A 7,352-nucleotide genomic window follows, 5' to 3' on the forward strand; every position below is an offset into this window, starting at 1 on the left:
ATGCTTCGTCTGGATTTCCAGTGTCACCATTGTCACTGTCCATAAAGTTTTCGGGAAGTTGATCTTCTAATCAAATTTGCTTTACTATCGTTCAAAATCATTGCTGATTCAGCAGCACCAAGCAAATAGATATGATCATTAAGGTTCATGCCATAGTCTGTTTCATAGTAGTCCCAAAGAAACTCACTATGTGACTTAGAAAGTGATTGAACATCCAACTTTCTCAAGACTTTGACACCCAACTCTCCCGGCTTGTCAATATGTGACTTCATCTCTAAGATGTGATCACACATAGACCTTGCTTGCCATTAGGGATTGAGTGACCTTGAACTTGTGGGTTAGGGAGAATAATTGGAGGAGGTGGAGGAAGTGAAGTTCCAAGAGATTTTGGAAGATCATAGATGTCTGAACTAGACATCTTTTGGGAGATATTCAAGATAGTTGATCTAAAGTCCTTAATATAACACCCAATATGAAATATTAAGGCTAGGATCCAACAACCTATTTATAACTGGAAGAGGGATGCTGTAATCCGAGTTATAAAATAGTTGAAGGTAGGTAAATGACGATTTACCAATTTCCACCATGAAAAACGAAATAATTTAATTAGGTTTTTAATTGGATTTGAAACTCCTAGATCTTTTGAGATTCATTGAACTTTTCAATGGCATGTTTCAATCTCGAGTGTGCCCTTCAGGTTTTGTGACTGGGATGCCTAGGATCACAAAACAAGGTGTGAAGTAACCATGCAAATATACATGGTACCCTTAATATTTACCCCTCAATCGATGTGCTGGTTAACCACACACGCTCCACTAACAGTTTAAACAAAGTACAAAGTGTAATTTCATGGATTAGCACATTATTCACATTTTCCTAAGTAACTAAGATTGGGAATTTATAAGTGTTTAGTTACTTAGTATTTATCATTATACTTATAATGAAGGGAGAATTATAGTCCTTGTCCTACCTGTTCGGCTAACGACCCTCCACCGGTCAAGGAAGCGGTGAGTGAGAGTGGACACCCATTAAACTGCCATTTTATAGGCAGTAACCTTATACCCCCCCTTATAGACCGGCTTCGTGAATGAGGCCTACTAATGGTAAGACGACTTGTTCTTATACATATATATAAATATTATTAACTTATAATAATATAAAGTATAAGGGTTGAATTTTAACTTTTAAATTCTAAGGGCTTAACTTGGAATTAAAGTATTCATGGGAAAACTTTACAAATTCCAAAACTTGAGGGCAAGTTTTTGAAACTATTAAAAAATTTTCATTTCATAACTTATGAGTTTAATGCTTCATTAAAATGAAGACTCTTCATTTTTTATGTAACCTCTTATTCTTTAATAACACTTTTAAAGAAGTGACTCTTAAACATCCATAACTTGAGGACAAGTTATGGAGTCATAATACTATTTAATGAAAAAGACTCTTCATTTTTTTTATGTAACCTATGACACTTTTATGAGTTTTAAGATTCATAAATGTGACCTTTTATGTAACTTGAGGACAAGTTACAAAAACACATTTTATGAACTACCTCTAGATTAATTAGGATTGAAAACAACTAAAACACAAATTTTTTTTCATTAATCTAAACTAACTCATAAATCAAGGAAACACAAAAAAAAAAATAACTTTTGGATTCCATAACTTATGGAGTTTAATGTTTTGTTTTATGATGAAACTTTTCATGTTCCATAACTTAAGAACAAGTTATGGAATTCTTTAAAACATTAAGACCAAGTTTTGTAACTCCATAAAAAAATTTGAATCAATTGTTTTTTAAACCTTTTCATATCCATAACTTATGGAGGTTTCAAAAAACTCTTTAGATCAAACTTTTAAAACTAATAAAATAATCATATCATTTTATCTTTTACTAAATTTGACCTAATTCAACTCATATAGCAAATGATTCAAATTTTACAAATAATTAGTTTTTCACAAAAACAAGTAATTATCTTAAAATTTGACAAACGTCATGTTTTTTTTTCCTTTTTTTTCAACTTTGAAAATAAAACATTTGCATCAATATAATAGAAAACAACCCATGGCTCTGATACCACTGTTGGGTTTTTGAGCATTCTAACACTCCTATGGTGTACATGCAACCCTATAAACCTTGGATCTATGTTTTCTCTATTATACATGCAAATATTAACTATTCCAAGGTTTCATCCTAACTAGCATATTATGAAGCACCTATACTACAAAGTTCTAGTTAGATGACATACCTTTTGATGTAGCTTGATGTCTTCAAGCTTTAAGAGCTTAGCCCCAATAGTGTGGAAGCCTCAAATGGAATCACAAATCACCAAAACATCTTGGAAGAACTTGAGAGAATATATGTATGCACACTAAAATCGGCCCACTCTTATTTTCACACACTTGTGCCAATTTTGTGAGCCAATGACCCCTTTATATATTATGGAGGATTAGGGTTACATCCATGTAAACCCTAATACCCATGACCTTTCATTTACATAGGATCCATGGGTTAAAAGCTCCATGGACCATCCATGAAAGCTTAGCCCAACGTAAATGAACTTGGCCCATTCCATATATATAAGAGTCCATATTTAATTAGTTCTTTTTGATCACTTAATTAATTCTAAATTAATTCTTGATCAATACTAATTAAATAATATGATTCCATATTAATATATTAGAACTTATAATATATTAATATAAATCATAAATATACTATTCTCAAAAGACTATCCATATAAATTGTGCCGGTGAAGTGCAACCCAAATGGACCATGCCGGGTGGGGTCAAGTACATAGCAAATATAGTTATGGACTTAGACATTAATCCAACAGTTTACGCTCGTAAACCCCGAAGAGTATAAATATGACACTTAGTCATTTTTAGCTCATTTTCCACTTCCAACCCCAAGAACACCCAAGATTCTCTCTCAACTATCATAAAATCTTTCTGTCAAATCCGCCAAAATGTAAGTGTTTTCTTCCTAGATTCGTTCATATAACACTTAATCTAGTGTTTTTACATCACTTCATCCATGGATTTTCGATTTTTGCTTAGATCTTCAAGTGTTCATCAAGAACACCAAGAACACACACTAGTGTTCTTGGCCAAAAACGATCATCCAAGCTCCTAGATCGTAAGTACATTTGCCCTAGCTTCTTGTGTGCTTAGTATGAACTTGTTTACACTTGAAAATCATCAAATCCCCATGTTCTTATGAGTTTACGGTTTGGGGAGGCCTCCCAAAACCGTAAACACCTTCTAAAGGTGTTTAAGTGCCCTTAACACCTTCTAATGCTTGTATAAGTGACTAGAACCTTGCATGTATAAGATAGAACCACCAAAACACGAAAGAAATGAACAAACATGAGTTTACGGCCATAAACCCATGTGTTTATGACCGTAAACTCCCAAGGGAGTGGTCCAAGGACCATAAACTCCAAAAAGTGTCCATTTTGAGCCCAGTCACTTCCTTAGCCCTTGATTCGAGTCTAGCATAATTCCTTGAGTCATATAAGACCTTCAAACACCCAATGACACCACATCCATGAGTTTACGGCCATAAACTCATGGGGGAAGTGGTCTTGAAACCGTAAATACCCCTAAGGGCCACCATTTGAGGAGTGAACTCCAATGTGAGGCCATACTCTCTTTATATGCAACCCTAGGTGCTCCTAGCACTTGTAGTTAAGTGTTTTCATGTATTAGGACATCCTTACTTGCATAATTAGTTATTAAATGACTAATTAGATACTTAAATGTATCATCACATGTTAAATAGGATTCGCGTGTGTGGTGAAGTCCTCACTTGACACTTAGCATCCTATACCATCCGTTCATCCGAATCACCCACGTCAGGTGAGTTCATACCCCTGAATTAACCTTTTAAATGATTTTAAATGCTTTTATGGGAGGGAATACAAGTTGAACTATAGGGTTATTATATCAATCACATGTGATTAATAACTGTATAGCTAAATAGATTTTTGCATGTTAAACTGCTTTATCCAGCTAAAGGTTTTCAAATCTTGTTTTCAAATCTCGTTTAAAGTATGAATATTCCTTTTTATATTATTAAAGATTTTCCAAAGGTTTTCAAAGCTTGTTTTATAAACTGACATCAAGTCATAAGTTCTTATTCTTAAGTTTTCCAAAAGTTTTACCAAAACTTCCTTATTACTTTTATATCGTTAAATGCATGCCTGTATAGGTATAGTTATATAAATAATGTTTAAAGGACTTAGGAAGGCTAACTCGCTGAAATTCCTTTTCCTCGTTTGGATGTGGTTTAAGGTATCGGTTATCCGTCCGAAGGTCGTTTAACTATTAGTTATATATCATGTATAGATATATAGTCATAAAAGTTCTATAGCCAGTTCATTTCATTTGGGTAGCAAAGGCATCCTTCCATCATGCATATACCTAAAACATTAGTAACTATTATAGGAATAGTTAGGAGATTCTATTCACTCTCTCTCTCTCTAGCACGAAGTATTACACAGGAGTCAGTTCATTCGTGAGTCTAAACCATTATTTTAATACTTTAAATAGAATGTGACGTACTATTTCCCGATACGACGCTTCCTAGCGCCATCGCCGTGTAACCAGAGTCTCCTCGAGGGAGAGCGGACATCATGTGCATAGATCTATACGGGACAGACACTCCCGCATCCTGACTGCTAGCTACAGTCCGAGTCGGTAAGGCCCATGGGTGACATAATGTCACAATACATCGCGTGACCTGGAGGGTCATCAGGTATTCGATCGCAATCAGCATGGTTACATACGAGTTCACATTCACCCCTTTTTATCCACCCTTTTATTTTAGACCTTACCAGGCGTATTGTCCATATAATACCCTCCTGGTGTCTATGTTTTACTTATTTATAGACTTTGCTAGGCGTATTGTTAAATACCCTCCCGGAGTCTAAGTTTTATTCACCTTTAGACTGAGCCAGGCGTACTGTTCATTCGATACCCTCCTGGAGTCTATGTTTTACTCACCTTTAGACTGAGCCCGGCGTATTGTTCATTCGATACCCTCCTAGAGTCTATGTTTTATTCACCTTTAGACTAAGCCAGACGTATTGTCCATTCGATACCCTCCTGGAGTCTATGTTTTATTTACTTTAGCCAGCAGTGTTACTGCTGAGGTAAAATATTATTTTCCTTATTACTTTTACTTGTGATTTTTCTCACAACTTCTTTAAAGTAAAAACTATATTTTGATAAATGATAGTACCCTTAAAGGAAAATACTCTTTAAACATAAAACAGTCGGGTCTTGGTAGAAGACTGCTTTTAATAGAAATACTCCTTGGGTCTTGGTAGAAGACTGCTTTTATTTAGAAAATATAGGATTTTCTGGAAAGAATTCTAACACTCTGTAGATTCTAAATCACCATCTTTTATGAGTTTATTTTGAAGAAGAATATGTATTTACACCAATGTCATTAAATACTTATGAACTCACCAGCATTAAAAATGTTGATACTCGCTTTCAAAATAACTTGTATTCTCAGGTCATCGGTAGACAGGTACACTCCGGGAGCTTTTGTGAAGACAGCCTTGTACCGAGCTGCATTATATGTTATTCTCTGTATTTACTTTGATGATTTTGTTATAAAATGTAACCTATGTAAAATTATTACTATTAATGCAATGGTTGTTGTACTTTGATTACTATACTGCATATGTTGTGATACTTGACATGACGTCCTCCACCCCAGAACGTTTCCGCCGTTCACGGTTTTGGGGTGTGACAGATTGGTATCAGAGCATTGTTTATAGTAAGCTCAGTATATCTAATCATAAAAGATATACAACCTATAAATACATTAGGGATAAAACACTCTGACCAAGAATTATACTTTAAAATATAACCATATTTTACAAAAGTATAAGAACATCCAGAATCTAAACAACCGAACAAAGTATCACAAGAAGAATAAAAATAAAGGTCTTTGGATGTTGACCATTACCGTCAAACCTGGGCAGTTATGTAATCGTAAGCTGGAATAAATATAACCTGATCAACTATATTTATTCGAGATGCGATTAACGTGTGCTTGGGAGTGTTGGTGGTGTTACAACAAATCTGAAACTTACCAAATAGGAATGCTAGAGCCAAACATAAAGTTAAAATACTATAGGAGTATTTTAGGATACTAAAAGATTTGCAATAAACCCAGAGGCATGTTCAAAAGTTAAAGAATCAAACCTGTAGTTAAAATACCATAGGGGTATTTTAGGATCCGTAGATAACCTTGCGTGAAAACCAAAGAGATCCTTATTGATAGACCTATAATTTCAAAGTGTATACTTCCAAGGTTTTATATAGTAAGGATCTCATAGGCTAAGAATGTGTGGTTTCGCTCTACTTCCTTTTCCCTGTTTGGATGTGGATATAGAGTAGTATCACATATTCGAAGGCCTATCGGATCTAAGCTATATATGATTTGTGTACGCTATGTAATTGCATCAGGACTCGATATGGATCACCCAGTGAAATGTTTTAATAATCTCTTAGGATTCTTTAGACATTTCCATTCTCGCACGAACCCTTTAGAGAGCCTTATCCACTTCAGTGATCGGCAGAAGAGTCGATTTAGACCCAGAAGAGGTTCATTTAGAAGATTTCCAATTCGGAAATAAATGAACCGGGACGAGACTATTGAAATCACCATGTGCCTATACCTTATAGGGACATTGGTAGGAAATTCGCCTGAACTTCCGAGATTCCAGTCATCCACCATGAAGTGATGACACTCAGAGTCGGAATCAGGAGTGAGGCGGAGCAGAGATTCAATAAGTCTGCAAGAGAAGAAAACCCTAGGAGAATACCCGAAGAAAACCAACACCGGTCCCAGTCAAGGATAAGAGGTGGACAGAGGGAGCCAATACATGGAACCCGAGAAGTGTCTTTTCCTTTTTATCGTCACGCTAATAATCCATAAAATAATACCATTTAGTGAGTTAGTGATTACACTACTCACACTATGTGTTAGGCCAATCGTCTTTCCGTCGCAAGTAATACGAATAGATCGGATCTCAAAACCTCGACTGAGAGTGTTTAGCCATAAGTCTTCATGAGCCTTTTCTTCCGTGATCTTCGTTCCGAACTTCCCTCAAATCTTTTCAAGCCGAAGAGTAAATCTCTCCAGTATAAAGATAACATAGTAGGAACGACTCCCATTTTATGGCTTTCCGATACGCTTACTCCTACCCTGTTACCCGGACTACATCATAGGGATGTAGGTCGACACTCAGATAACCATAACTCGAAGCACGGGAAAATTTATGTCTATCATAGTAAAGAAAGGTACGTCTAGGGTTAACCACCGTCTCTCA

Source organism: Lactuca virosa, chromosome 4 (assembly GCF_052849685.1).
Source record: "Lactuca virosa cultivar CGN04683 chromosome 4, Lactuca_virosa_CGN04683_v6, whole genome shotgun sequence".
Lineage (NCBI taxonomy): Eukaryota > Viridiplantae > Streptophyta > Magnoliopsida > Asterales > Asteraceae > Lactuca > Lactuca virosa.